We start from the raw sequence: 15,728 nt of genomic DNA on the forward strand, positions 1-15,728 counted from the left end.
TTTCTGTGTCCTTATTTGTTATCAGTTTTAACCATGCTTCTGGGTTGCAAACTAAGTAAAGCCTCAGTAAACTGCAAGAAATCATCTGCACAGCACCAATACGGTGGGAGATTATTAATGAATGGGGAATTATTTATGATTGAGAAATATTGATTTTGTTAGAGGTGGTAACTCTTTATGTTAGGAGGGATAAATAATGCTGTTTTCTTAAAAACAAAACAAAAACCTCTTAAAAAAAACAAAAACCTGGAAATGAAACATTGTTCTGCAAACCAAGGTGAAGCAGCTCAGACTGGGAACACAAGTTAATTTTCTTTTAAGAAATTTAAAGTAGGGATTCCTCAGCCGCAGAGGATTGTTCTAATTTAATGTCTGGACTGTATTCCTCTTATACTAGGGGAAAAAATTCTCCCTCAAGCTATTCTCAATGAACCAGTTACTAGAATTTTTGTATTGAAAAGGAGAATATTTAGGTCACTCACATGAAGAATGCTGTTGGAGCCTCAGTTTTTTAAAAAAGTACTGTGAATATCATAGCAACAGCTTTAAAATGTAGAAAACAAAATGGCCTGGCTAAGCTGCTAACAGAGGTATATGAAGTATTTATGTGGTAAAGAAACTACAACATAAGGGTGGTGTACTTATTGTTTCAATTTAAACAGTTTATTAATCTGAAAAGTGTTTTGGAAGAGGGTAAGAAATGTGGAGCTCTCAAATGATTAAGACCATGCTAATGTGGCAAAAATGAATAGATAGGTTCAGTTTGTGGCAATGTTCTTTATTCCTAAGTTAAATATTATCTATTTCTGTAATTGTAATGTCAGCTTAGCTCCTATTAACTAATGCAAGACATTCCAAGACCCGAAATTCTTTTCAGACTTGGAAGCTTCCATAGGCACCTGTCTGTTAACAGATGCCACCTTTTGTAGATAACAGGTGGTTCCACTTGGTTTCCTGAGTAGTCAGACATTCAGGAGCTCACTTTTCAGGTAAGACAGCTGAATACTTTTTTTAAAAAAAATGATGTCCTGTAATATCTTCTTTATAAGCACATAGGTTTTGCAGTAGGTATCCAACAAGCAGCAGCTAAACAGTTAGTGTCAAACCAGATGCAGCAGCCCTGGAATCGCTAAATACTTAGTCCAGCAAAAAAAAAAGCAGCTCTAATTAAAAACTCTCTCCTTGGCTCACACTCAGGCTAGTAAAACCAATTTCACAGGCTCTTTCTACCCTGCAGGTAGATGTAAGCAGACCATCTTTAAAAATGGCCTAGGTGACCTGAACTGTTTGCCCATTAATTAGCATTCATCCTTAGTGTTGGAGTCCTGCAGTTGGAAACAGGATTTGGATTAAAAGGAGACATGCCTGAAGACATTGTACTGTGCTGTAGTATGATTTATACAGTTCAGCTTCCTTTTGCAAAGTGTTTTACCATTAACACTGAGTTCAGCATCATAGAAAATGGGTAGATGTTAAACAGTATGGGGAACAAAATTGAACCCTGAGGAACCCCACATTGAAGGCTCCACAGGCCTAGAAAACACTCCCCAAGCATTACCCTCTGGAAGCAACCATCCAAGTAGGACTGGAACCACCGCAAAACGGTGCCCCCCACCCCTAACTCTGACAGCTACTACAGAGGAATACCACGGTAGATGGTATCAAAAGCCACTGAGAGGTCAAGGAGAATGAATAGGACACCTGTGTCTCTGCCGACAGAGGTGACCAAAGCAGTTTCTGTACCAAAGCTTAGCCTAAACCCAAACTGAAATGGATCTAGAAAAGCAGTTTCCTCCAAGGGGACCTGGATCTGGTGCTTAACCACCTGCTTAAGAACCTTGCCCAAGGAGGAGTGATTGATCACTGGCCAGCAGTTACTTAGATTTTCCAAATCCAAGGAGAATCTCTTGTTTTACCACTGCCCTCCTTCAAGTAGGCAGGGACCACTCTCTCTTGCAAGTCCGCATTAATCACCTCCCTGGCCCAATCAGTTGTCCCCCCCCCACCCGCTGCTAGTTTTTATTAGCCAAGAGGGGGAAGGGTGCAGAGCATAAGTGGTCACCCAAATGGATCCAAGCACCTTGTCCACAAAACCATATAATATCCATAGCCACTACCTTCCTTTCCCCAACTTTGTACAGCCACTACCTTCCTTTCCCCAACTTTGTACTGCCATCTTGGAGAACCAAAATGGTGTAGTAATGAGACTGCTGTAACCAAAAGACAGCCTAAAGCAACCCAGTTCTCGGTCATTACTTTTGAAGTTCAAGGAAAGGGCTTCCACATTGTCTATGTTCCACCACCATCCATCTCCTGGAGACTGCTATAATAAGGAGCTTAGGAAAGGGAAGATAATTGAATTTAAGCATACTTTTTTTTGTCAACAAGGGGGAGATGAATCCAGAAAATATATGTAGCCATTCTCCTCCCCCAGCCTTACCACATATAGAAAACTATCTAATCAAGAAAATGATTGCAGTAGAGGCAAGATCATTTTGAAAAAATAGAGCATTTTTGTCACAGTAAAACAATACATGGCTGAAGCTTACCTTTTCTATTCCATCGTTCTGCATGATGGAATTGTAAATGTCTTGCTCAGAACTAAAATCTATGCAAACCAAATTGTATAAAGCAATGATTTTCAAAATAGTATTTCATCTCTGGCAAGACCAGGAAATACCATAAAAATCTAAATTATCTGAAAGAAGTAGTTTATCTTCAGATCTTCAAAGGGTTCTGTGTCTGAAATGCATAAAAATGCTCATTTTTTTCCTTTGGCGCATAGGAGTGTTATTGAAAGAAGGCTGCATTTCAAATAGTTTGTATAACTTAAAATTGATCTCTGCACTGCCAGACTTACAGTTTTGATCCATTTGGAGCCTATTTATTTAACGCTATGTGCAGTCATTATTGTTCTCCTTCATCATGTTGTTTGAAGGAACACTTATTAACCCCTTTATACCAATCATAGCACATGCTGTGTGTTAGATATTGGAAGACCTGTGTGTAAGTTGTTAAATTAAGAAATCAACCACATCCATCCAAGTCTCAATAAAACCCCATAATCTCTTTGCAGAGCTCGTTACAGAATTGGTGCTAATCACTAGTAATGTTTGAGCAAGTAGGATCTTGCATGTTTATAATATAGGTATTATGAAAATACCAGTAGTTTTTCTAATTCGTTCTTGTTCATTTCACTTCCTTCTCTCAGTAATGTTCTCATAAGGCACAAAATAAAACATAAAAACAGGCACTGAGGTGAAGTGGCTTGTGTGAAATAATACTTAACACAGTTGTGATATCTTTCTCTGCACTGCCTAACAATTCTGTTGTTTGTCCCTCATTAATTCCTTGTTCATTTTTAGATTTCTTTGCAGTTCCTCCAGTCAGAATCTTACATGCTTACACCTTGAGAACCCATTTTCGTAATTGGGATACCAAATGTCATTGTCTTTTTCTCTTTTGGTATTTTGAAGCTTGTGTCCTGGTTGCCTGTTCAAATGCCTCTGAATTCCATTGTTTTTGTCTATCTTATACATCCTCCCCACCATCATTTAAACTGGAAACTGGGTATAGTCACCTCCTTTTGTGTCTATCCACTTATGCCGTCGCAGAGAGGAAGTTGTTGCATCGCTGCCCCCACCGCGACCTGATGTGTGCTTTTGCCATGCACAGCAGAGGTGGGTTGCATCTTGGTGCATGCGAACGAATGGTGAAGAAATTATAGAATGTTGTCTTACATGCATACTGCTGAATCTGTTTAGTCTTGAGAGGGTGGCTGAGTCATACTGTTAATCTATATTTTCAGTGGAAAAAAGAATCTGTGCAGTGTGGCTTCTGCTACTGGTTTTTGTTGTTGTTCCTTCTGAGCCTCGCTTGAACTGTCATTCTTTTGACGCAAACTACAGCTAGGCATTAATTTTATCTGCTCCCAAGAGCTGATCGGTTCTTACACGATGCTCCGTTGTCTTTCGTAGGCCTGCACCTGGTGAAGGAAATGTTTCCAGGCACATCAGCAAGCGTCCCTTGGGCCTCATCAGATACCAGCCTTTAGTAGCCGCTTTGTGTTATGACCTTGTATAACTAGCATTCCTGGTCTCTGTAAACGGCTGTTAGCATTAGGCCTGTGCTTTCTGAAGGTGCTGTTAAAGCATCTGGATTGATCTAAGGCACAGTACTGTGAAAGATCCTAATGGAAGATAAACAGAACAAGCATGTGTGGGGATTTATGATAAGGAAAACAGTAGTATACAAAGGGCTGTTCTCTTCAGCACGAAGGCTCGCATGAGGAGGCGGAACAGAATTTATTACCCATTAATGGTTTAAATACTATTAAATACAATTAAACCGTTGATATACTGACTTAAATTAATGGCTTAGGGTGCGTGTATGTATGCATAGCATAGCTATTAAAAAAAATATTCTGTGGGTTGTGTGTTAGAGAGGAATAAAGGTATGTACCAGATTGAGGCATGAAGGCCAACTGACGTGGCTTCAGATAATAGCATATATATAAAAATATATATATATGGGGTGTGTGTTAGAGAAAATTGAGGCATGAAGGCTAACTGAAGTGGCTTCGGATAAATTTCATTCAAGAGCCACTAGACTTGCAGAACCACTACCTGCTCAGGCATGATGCCCATGAAGGAAATATTAGGAACAAATGGATTTTTAGTTATTAAGCTCTTCAGTGTCCAAGGAACGTTCCTTAAGTACTGCAGTGGCTGTTCAGTTCCTCCTTAAATGCCACTCCCTCTTGAAGAGGATATATATGTCTGGTCATTGGACCCACGTATGCCGACCATTGTTAGATATTGCCTTCCTTTTGTGTTATCTCTTCCATGCTGCTGGAAACACAGGTCAGGCGTATTGTGATGAAGTGTGATCCTGAATAGGTAAGGCAACGCCTAGCATAATATGGGATGGAAACTGAATGTTGGACTGAAGGTCAGCTAACACCTGCATTAGCGAGTTTCTGAGGGCTGTTGTAGATACTTTTAGACAATAAAGGTTGTTGTTGTTGTTTAGTCATTTAGTCGTGTATGACTCTTCGTGACCCCATGGACCAGAGCACGCCAGACCCTCCTGTCTTCCGCTGCCTCCCGCAGTTTGGTCAAACTCATGTTGGTAGCTTCGAGAACACTGTCCAAGCATCTCGTCCTCTGTCGTCCCCTTCTCCTTGTGCCCTCAATTTTCCCCAACATCAGGGTCTTTACCAGGGAGTCTTTTCTTCTCATGAGGTGGCCAAAGTATTGGAGCCTCAGCTTCACGACCTGTCCTTCCAGTGAGCACTCAGGGCTGATTTCCTTAAGAATGGAGAGGTTTGATCTTCTTGCAGTCCATGGGACTCTCAAGAGTCTCCTCCAGCACCGTAATTCAAAAGCATCAATTTTTCGGCGGTCAGCCTTCTTTATGGTCCAGCTCTCACTTTCATACATCACTACTGGGAAAATCATAGCTTTACTATACGGACCAATAAAGGTTACTGTTAATCTACTGAAGTCTCTGGTGCTTGTTAGACATGGTGTTAGAAGTCAGAACCACACCACAGAGCATCCAGTGAGGGGGGGAAACATTTTTGCAGCTCAGCAAAGGAACAAGGCCTAAAATGACTCAGTTCTCCTCACCAGAGGCTGCTGATCTAACAGGCCTGATGGGATGGCCAGAATGGAAGCAGCAGTTCCCTCATGACAAAATTGCCACAAAACTAAATTTAAAAGTAACAAAATGTATGTATTGTAGTACTTGGGCCCCCACAATACATATTTTTCAGTTGACATACAGCATTTATGCTTTGTGGTGTAGGCCTTCATTTCTTAGTTTGTGGACACGGGTGGCGCTGTGGTCTAAACCACAGAGCCTCTTGGGCATGGCGGTTTGAATCTCCATGACGGGGTGAGCTCCCATTGCTTGGTCCCAGCTCTTGCCAACCTAGCATGCAAGTGCACGCAAGTGCAAGTAGATAAATAGGTACCGTTGTGGTCAGAAGATAAAGGGCGTTTCCATGCACTCTGGCATTGATCATGGTCCTCCATGCACTAGAAGCTATTTAGTCATGCTGGCCACATGACCCGGAAAGCTATCTGCGGACAAACACCACCTCCCTCGGTCTGAAAGCGAGATGAGCACCACAACCCTATAGTCGTCTTTGACTGGACTTAACCGTCCAGGTGTCCTTTACCTTACCTTTTTTTAAAAAAAACCTTATTAGTTTGCCAAGTCGAGTGTTCTAAAGCTAGAAAGCATTAGAACCCCTTATTGCACACTCCCATGAACCTTGGCAGAAGTATTAACCAGGTGTGCAGTTAACTATTTGCCTTGGGCTATTTGTGTGGAAAAGGTGCCTTGGTAAGCTTTTTTTCTGAAGCACCTACTATATTCTGTCAAGCAGAATGAACTCTGTGAGCTCCCCAAACTCTGTCTCAGCAACGTTCGGCTCAATACATTTTTATTTATTATTTAGAAGACTAACAGAAGTAGTGTAAAATGCAATCGGTCTCAGCAGACCTAAGGAAAGGGGCCTCACTGTTTCTCTCACTTTATCCAGGCCAACTCCACTTGGCTTCTAGCAAATATGTGTGTGGCCTCAGTGACCATTAGAGAGGTGCACTCTAATATAGAAGCTTAGCCCAGGGAGCCATTTTTAATTAATAACAAGGCCTACTATTGGTACACTTTTGGGATGTAATGATCTTCAGGAGGAATTGGTAGTAGAGACTTTCAAACTTTACAGTCTTCCTTACTGCCCTAGGTGGGTGTTGAAATTCCTTTAGCCTGGATTCGTGCAAGGACAGAAGTACAGTGGTACCTCGGGTTACAGACCCTTCAGGTTACAGACTCCGCTAACCCATAAATATTACCTCAGGTTAAGAACTTTGCTTCAGGATGAGAACAGAAATCGTGCGGTGGCGGCGGCGTGGCGGCAGCAGGAGGCCCCATTAGCTAAAGTGGTCTTCAGGTTAAGAACAGTTTCAGGTTAAGAAGGAATTAAGTACTTAACCTGAGGTACCACTGCAACTGAGTCTTGTATATTTTCATAGTCAGGGATTGTTTTAAAAATATGTTTTGGGATCAAAAGCAGCAATATTGTATCAAGCGCTTCAGTGTCTGAAGCACAAAAGTGTTATTTTTTATTAAAAAAGCACGGTTCAATCCAAACAATTGTCTTTATAACCCCAGACTAAACATAGACTGTGTGTGTGTGTGTGTGTGTGTGTGTGTTTGCAATAAATATTAGCTTTAGACCTTTGTTAATCCACCTTTTCACTCTAGGTCATGTTAATAATCTGAATTTATAAATTCTTCAAAGCATACCATTAAAAATACATTATTAATAACACAAAGACTGTTATTGTACTACCTTGTTGAATACCATCATTTGCTTTCTTTGCTTGCACATTTTCGTTTTTGGTTGGTTTTTTTTTGCCTCTGGTGTAGTATTGATGTAACTATTTCTACAGCAGGCATTTTTTGATGCTCCATAAAACCTCAGCTTGCTAATTGAATGTGTGAATGCTGCTGCATGTTTTGTTTATTTTTAAAACCTGTAAAGCTATGATATCTGAGTCAAATCTGGGCTGAAATTCTGCCCTCTGAACTCCAGCATAGGAAATGTGTGTAGGGGATTAAATATAACTTTTCTGGAAATTTGGAAGTTGTTGAAGTCATGGCCCTGATATGTGTGGGTGAGGGAATTCTCCAACCTGAAACCATGGAGAGCCAGGTGAGTTCACTCACCTTTACTTTGGTTTTACTTTGGTATAAGGCAGAAGAACTGTCATGGTGGACCTGCATCAGCACATCTGCCCCACCTGCAACCAAACATGTCTCTCCCATATCCATCTCTATAGCCACAGCAGGTGCTGTAACTCACCAACATTTTTGCTTCTCCCCCGAAGGCGGAGAACTCTTGCGTTGTCTCCCGAGACAGACGGATTCCAACCAAACTTTAGTATGTAGAATGGTCCTATATTTTGAAGGAGGGAAACACACCAATATACAGTGCTGGACATGGGAGTTACAAGCAAATGTGGTGTAAGCTAACTAAGCATATCTTTTTGCAGATTGATACCTGGGGAGTGGAAAATGGAAAGCACCATTATGGTAGTAAGCAAAGGAAAGCTATGGCTTAAAACAAAAGTGCATGTGTTTCTAGAGAGAACATGGAAATTAATGTGCCTTTTATTCAATTTAGATAATGTTGCTCATTCAGGAACAGGAAATATTTCATAAGATTTTTCAATGTGAGTCTGGGACACTTTTCCTTGATTTTCTTACTTTCCATCTCTTCATCTTCCTAGTGTAGGGTTTTCTTAATGTATGGGAACATTTGACCATACAACACCCAGTTTGAATTCTGAAGTGATTTTGTCTTTGAACCTCCTCTGTGCTTCTCTTGAGTGTGCGGATTGGCTCTGAACAACAACTTTAAACCCCTCTGTCTTCAGGCCCCAAGTGAATGTACAACAATAACAGTCTTCCTATTCTCCAAACGAAGTCTTATGTGAGACTTTAACATTGCAGAGTTCAGTTGACTTTTGGTGATCCAAGAGATTAAATGATGCTGTATGTTTGCCAGGAGAACCAGCTGCTGCAGTTTCTCCATCAAATAAAAGCTTGTGAACAAACAGGGTTTAGGGAAGGAATTCAGTGGGTGGGGCACAAGATTAACTCATACTTAAGCGTCTCTCCCCATCATCAAGAGAAATTATGGAAGAAGGTGATAAAACTGAACTATCTTTATTGGGCAGAACATTGTGGATTTTTAGTCTGGTAAATATGGAGGTATTTGGTGGTTGACTGGTTGTTAAAATTTAATGTAGGTCACGCTACCTCCACTCAATACCTCTAAGAGCATAACTCTCTTCTCCAGAGTTTTAATTACAGTGGTGGCTTCCATAAGGGGATCTAGTTTATGGCATAGCATTCAGACAGCTCATCCTTGCTCCTAGGAGTCATTTATATGGGCTCCAGGTATATCTGTCAAACCACAAATGGCAATGAAAGAATGAAGAATGTTAATTTAACTGAAGCTCCTTTTGCTGTTAATGGTAAGTACCACCAGCTGCACATCATAAACATTGCTGTTTATCTGCCTCGGCTCTGTATTATTCACTGAGGCCTACCGTGATTGATAGAGGTGGAATTGGAATGATGGGCTGAGCGTAACAACTTTCTCAGTAGTGCTACTTCAGATTGTGTTTTTTATTGTAGGAGACAAGCTCAGAAATTTTAATTACTTTTCAAACTAGCAAGTGCTGATTGTGTCAAATGCTGATAATTGGTTTATGACATAGAGGTGTGCTATAAATTAAGCTGAGGCCAGCACAGATAATTTGCGTGTTACCTAGCTGGGGAGGGATGCAGAGTGGGGGGAGTTCTATTGAAATGACAACTGACTGTTAGGGGACCTTCACTTTTGTGTGTCAAAAGTGTCCATTACCTACAAGGTACACAGCTGCCTAAGCAAGATATTCTATAGGAAGTGGACAGTCTTGGAACAATAATGATGTGCAAAGCCGCTTTATGATTGCACAAGTTACTGAATAATGTAGAACTCTGTGAAGCAGTTCTCTCCAGTATATTAAACATTAATGTTAACTTGGAAAAATAAAACGATAGACTTCTGTTCATCCATCAGAGATTAGATGCATTAAATTTATATCTATTTTTATTGCATAATATCCTCTTCCATTGTCAAGTGATGAGTCATGCAGTTTATTATAGGACACTTGTGATCCGGAGACCCACCAGAGCATTTTTAGGTACACAGAATTAAATAAATAGATAATATATATATATATCCAAGTCTAAGTAAAAGTCTGGTTCAAAATTTGATCTCAGGGATGGACTTTCTCTTGGCACCACTTTCTCCTGAGAAAATATGAAGAACAGGCTTGGATTCGCACAGACTTTGTGCTGCAACTCACTGGACCCAATAAAAAGCCACATAGGATGGTCAGGTGACACCTTGATGGTGTGGGATGTTGCCCAGAGAGCTAAAGCTGGAGGCACGTATTGGTGGAGACTTCTCTCCCCAGCTTGCACAATTGGAACTGCCTTCTGCTTGTCCTATATCACACATATTGGATCAAAGGCATTGCTTCCACATATAATGAATAAACGAGACTTGTAAAAACATGTTGCAGATGAAGTGCTTTGAGTCTTTTCTTTCACTGGACCAGAAGTTGGGTGGCTAGCTTTGACTTTTGGATCCAGTCCAGTGCAGGAGGCTTAATATTGTCTTGCAGCCTGATTTTGTGCATGTTTCCAGAGAAGTAATTCCCCACTGTGATCAGTCTGTTAGGAAACTGGAAACCATTTCTCCAGCACAAAGACTCCAGTATTGCCTCCATTTTCTAACTGTGAGTCTTTGAGGGAGGAATGCTAACTTAGATTGTTTGTTGATTCTCATTTCCCACTCCACCTCTGCAATGCCCCTCATTTAGCAATTCCTGTGTTACAAATATCAAAATGGAAGCCTCTTCATTTAAGTTTTTATATCCTCAGAGAACCTGCGTGCTTTTCTGGACACCAACAAATCTGAGCTGAGAAATCATAGTGCCTTATCAAGCATTTTTTTTGTCAAGGCCTCTTCCATGCTTTTATATGGTAACTTCCGTTTATTGCTCATATTTCTTTTCCTTTCTTCCTGCGTTTTTATAAACTAACCTTTACTGCCAGCAAAGCTACTATGGTGCAGTCGTTTGAGCATATCTATCAGATTTCTGCCCCTAAAATAAAAGAGCTATGTTGCAAAAAAGAGACCTAGCTCTTTAAACCCCCTGCTCCTATATGAGATGCAATTATGAACTTGAGATGGGCTGCATGGATTGAGCAAACAAACAAAACTCTTAACAACTCCATTAACACTGTGTTCATTTTCATCAGGCATGGATTCCACCTAATGTACCACTAACCATTATTTTCTCACCTAGTTTGCTCAGCACCGACAGATAATAGATGAACCCATTACAAATATATTTGACACTGCATCCATGAAGATGTGAAAATTGGAGTCTCTCATCGTGATTTAAAATGTGTGCTCACTCACTCAAATGAGGTGGAAGAGGCTTCGGTGGAAATAAAGCAAGCCAAATTGCTAGAAAGACTGCCTCAGTGTCATTCAGGTTAATGTACCTGCATTGTGTCTTTATAGAGTCCATCCAAGAGTAGCATGGGATGAATCTCTGCTTCATCAAGAGTTCTCAGGATCATGCTTTTTCCCTTGGTGAGAAACACTTAATCAATGAAGATGATGATTTTAATTCTGTCATTAATTCAAGGTCTGATAGGAATGACCACTAGACACCTTGTCTGTGACCTTGGGAATGGAATCCCAATCTGATCATGACCAAATCTATTAATTTCTCTTTGTGTCACCTGTGTGTATTAGAGCATGTGTGAACCTCACCCTGGGACTTTATATTAATCGAGTTTGTTGTAATTCAGTAGATGTGACCATAAAGAGTTATAATACAGATTGGACTGCAATATTGATAGTGAGTGGTTGCACACTCAGCCATAAACCTGTGGGGATAGTTAGATAGCCTTCATTTTCTTTCTGTTCTAAATTAAGACTGTTGAAATGTGGGAGGGGACTATGCAGAAGTGGACTTTTATATGGAAGGATTGTGAACAATACAGTGGTACCTCTGGTTGCGAACGGGATCTGTTCCAGAGGCCCGTTCACAACATTAGCAGAATGCAACCCGCAGTGGGGCAAGATTCGCTGCTTCTGCACATGCGCGTGACATTATTTTGCGTGTCTGCGCATGCGTCTGCGCATGCGCGAGCGGCGAAGAGTGGCGAAACCCAGAAGTAACCCTTTCCAGTACTTCCGGGTTGCCGCGGGACACAACCTGAAAAAACGTTTCATGAAGCAAACGTAACATGAGGTTTGACTGTACCTCATGTACCTCAATTCTGGTACCGAAAACAAGTTTTTTGCCTCACATTGTATTGTGTTCTTTAATTCCAACTGTATTTCTTTTGCACCCTACTCTGGCTGGTGGACTAGTAAAAAACAAAGTAGATCCAACAAGACTGAAGTCTGCCTTGCCCGCAGTGAAACAGATTATTTGCTCCACTTTGGGTGGATCTCATACATCGTTGCCATCTTATGAACTGTCTCCTAGAGCTGCCCCCTCGTGGGCTTGGGCTGGGTTATCATTTGAACGTAAATCTTGCTATACATCAGGCTACAGGTGGAGATTGATACGACCAAATGCTTCTCCATACAAAAAAATTAAAGCTTCCTGTGTGAAAAGAACTTATTTGTATGTAAAAAAATATAATCAGGTATGTTTCCCTGAATCTGTGACCTGAAGTAGTACAGCCCAGAAACAGATTTGCCACCTCAAAACGGTGCAGAAATAACGGGGAAGAATTTGGAAATCATTTTATAATTTCCATATGCCAAACCTCAGGAATTTATTTCCGTTTCTTTGTTTTTCCTAGCCAGTTGGCAACTGTATTCATTCACAGTGTGCAGAGATTGGGGGGGGGGGGATCCTACTTCGCATATAAAACAAAAAAGTGTAAGACTGCAAGCTCCTGTTTAATAAACATACATTGTGCTTTTTAAAGGGGGCGTTTCTGGGTTTGCATCTGTGATTCCCCCATTGCTAATGTTTAAACATCTTGCTATTGAAGCTGTTCAGTCTCTCTGTCTCTCTCTCTTAAATCTGACCCCCCCAAAAAAAACACACCCCCACACAATAAGATTTTAGGACTCTTGGAAATATATCGTTTGCAGTAATGTCAGAAAGTGTTGGCAGCAATCTTGAAAGCTCTGTGTGCCTGAAAACAACCAAAGTTCTGAGTGTCTAATTTTCCATCCAAATATGTCACACAGACTGGTGTTTTTAAGCTTTACATCTATCACAACATCAATTTTCACCCAGTGTTTGTTGGAAAGTTTTGAAGGAAAAATAAAAGCTGCTAATTTACCCCCTGTAATTTCCCGGCAGTCATCAAAGGAATGCATCTGACCACGTGCCCTTTGGACACCTGCCTTTTCTGGCTGGTTTAAAGCTAGTTGGAACAGGCTGACCAAGTTGGTACAGGTGTATGTGAACGAATCATTGCATGATTGGGGGTGGTGGTGCCCATTGCTCTTAAGAAGCGGGGGTGGTGTTTGCTCTTCAAAAAGCCTCACCTAGACCAAGTGCTGTGTAATAGCTACCAGGCAATTGCCAGCATCACTTTCGACCATAGCCGTCAAGCGTCCCTTATTTGGCAGGAGAGTCCCTTATCCCAGCGCCATGTCCCGCTGCTGTCCCTTATTGCTGAGGCTTCGTTTGGCTGCTGGCTGGGCTTTCTGCCTTTGGCTCGGAGGGGCTCAGAAGTTGAACATACCTGCGCCCGGAAAATCCCTTATTTTGGCTGCTGATCCCTTATTTTCAAATCTGTAAGTTGACAGCGTTGCTTTCAACAGTGGGGAAGGCAGTGGATAAGGTGGTTGCTGAACAACTGTAGAGCATTCCCGGTTGACCCTGATTAGCTGGGTCCACTTCATCTGGGTTGAGGGCTGGTTTGGGGACTGAATCAGCCTTGATCACCCTGAGCTTTATCAAGAGAGAGATGGGGCAGTGTGACCCTGTTACTCAGGCTAGGTGTCCCAGTGGCTTTTGCTACTATTGACCATGGTACTTTCCTGGGCTGACTATTCCGCATGGGTATTGAGGACTCTGACTGTATTACCGAGGTTCCAGTCCTACCTGTGCCATCATGTTCAGGGAGTAGCATGTGGGGGATGCTCATTGGCCACCTGGCTATGGGATTCCACGGGGCACTATTCTGTCTCCAGTGTTATCTAACATCTATATGAAGCTGTTGGGCGTGGTCATTATGAGTCTTGGAGCACAGTGTCATCCATATGCTGGTGACACATATTTCTATATCGCCGTAACATCTGAATCAGAAATGGCTATGTATGCCCTGGACTAGCGCCTGAGTGCAATGGTGGACTGGATGAGACCCAGTAGTTTAAATCCTAAGAAGATGGAAGCACCGTGGGTAGGTGGTTCCCATGTCTGAATGATAGGCCAACTGTCTTTTCTGGACAGGGTTGCACGCTTTCTAAAGGAGCATGTATGTAGCTTGGAGGTGCTCTTGGATGCTTCTTGGTTGTTAGAAACACAAGAGTGACCTCTGTGGCTAGGAATGCCTTTTTTGCAGCTTCGCCTGGTGCACCAGATATAGCCATGTTTGGAATGGGACAGCCTGGCCACTGTAGTCCCATGTATTCGTAAGCTCAAGACTGAATTACTGCAATGCACTCAGTTTGAGCTTCCCTTGGGCCTGATTTGGAAGGCCCAGCAAGTGCAGAACTACTCATGGCGGCAGACAGTCGACAGCTGACAGCATTTGACACCTCTGCGAAAATATCTGCTTCCCATATGTTACTGCTTGAGGTTCAAGGTTCTTGTGTTAATATACAGGTCCAGGATACCTGAGCCCTTACATCCAAGCTTGATCACTGAGATCCTCTGTAGCAGCACTGTTAGTTGTATTCAGTGTTACAGAAGCCCAGCTGATTTCAAGTCGAGTATTTAATATTGCCGGTCCCACGATGTGGAATATTCTTCCAGCAGAGATTTAGCAGGTATCCTCACTGCAAACTTTCAGGAGTCTTTTGAAGATCTCATTATGCCAACAGACCTGCTTAACAAAGTAAAGCCATTTGCTTAAAATTTTCTGAAGATGAGCCTCTCACTCATTTTGTGTAATTCTGTTTTTTTATGATACCTTACGTTTTATTGTTCCTATGCATATTGTTGTATGCTGCCTTGATATTTTTTTTTTTGCCACTATTTTTTTTAGAAAATAGCATAGATAGTGTGTTATACACACACCTCTAAGATAGGGAAAAAGTAAATCACTGCCATCTACAAATGTGCAGTGGTATTTTATGTAGTATAAGTAATACATCAATTGATAAAATACACCAAAGTAGGAAGAGAAGATTTTCATACTGCTTTGTGCAGCACTGAAATACCTAGAGAAGAATTCGCTTTATCCTTCAGCAATAATACTCATCTAGCTTGAGCCTGTCTCTAGTTGGGCAGAGAAGAGAAATCGAAGGGCAAATGATATTGCAGTGTGATCTTGCTTTATTTTAAATTTCAAACTTGTTAATAAATGCCAAGTTGGCATATACAGAGTTTTTATACATAGATTCTATTAGCAAATTTAGCTCTACAATTTGCAAAAATTTGGCCTAAAATTTAATTAAAAAGATAAGGAACAAAAAGCGCCAAGAAGGGAGGGGGAAAATCTATTTAAGCTTCCCCTTCTGCTCATATTATCTTGCTTAATGGAGAGTTATCTCACATAAATATTAGGATTTACAGTAAAACAAAATAGAGGTTAAATAATTAGATAGGCTTGGTTTTCTTAAGTTTATATTATATGAATATTGGTAAGATGCACATTTAGCAAATAGCACATTTTTTCATACTTTATAAACCTCCTGGCTTTTTTTTAATGTTCCTGGCAACTGTTGCTATTTTATTACACAAGATTATATTTATATAGCATATTTTTTCTATTATTTTTTCCTTACATTTTAGGTGTGGCATATGTGCCACTCCTTCCCATTTCTCTTAAAAGGTAGAATAATCCAACTATAAATGAGTGTTTGATAGCCAACTTTAGTCTCCTAGCCTTTGTGAAATTTGCTATGTGAACTACACAGAAACACCTTATGTGCCCTTGGGGAA

At 41.0% G+C, this 15,728-nt stretch overlaps 1 protein-coding gene across 2 annotated transcripts in view; it reads left to right on the plus strand.

The window, feature by feature from the left end:
- The window catches only part of KLHL29 (kelch like family member 29), a 408,337-nt gene that overhangs the window by 36,782 nt on the left and 355,827 nt on the right, over nucleotides 1-15,728 (plus strand). The window lies entirely within an intron of this gene.

Source organism: Podarcis filfolensis (genome assembly GCF_964270895.1).
Source record: "Podarcis filfolensis genome assembly, chromosome: 3".
In the NCBI taxonomy this organism is placed as follows: Eukaryota; Metazoa; Chordata; class Lepidosauria; order Squamata; family Lacertidae; genus Podarcis; species Podarcis filfolensis.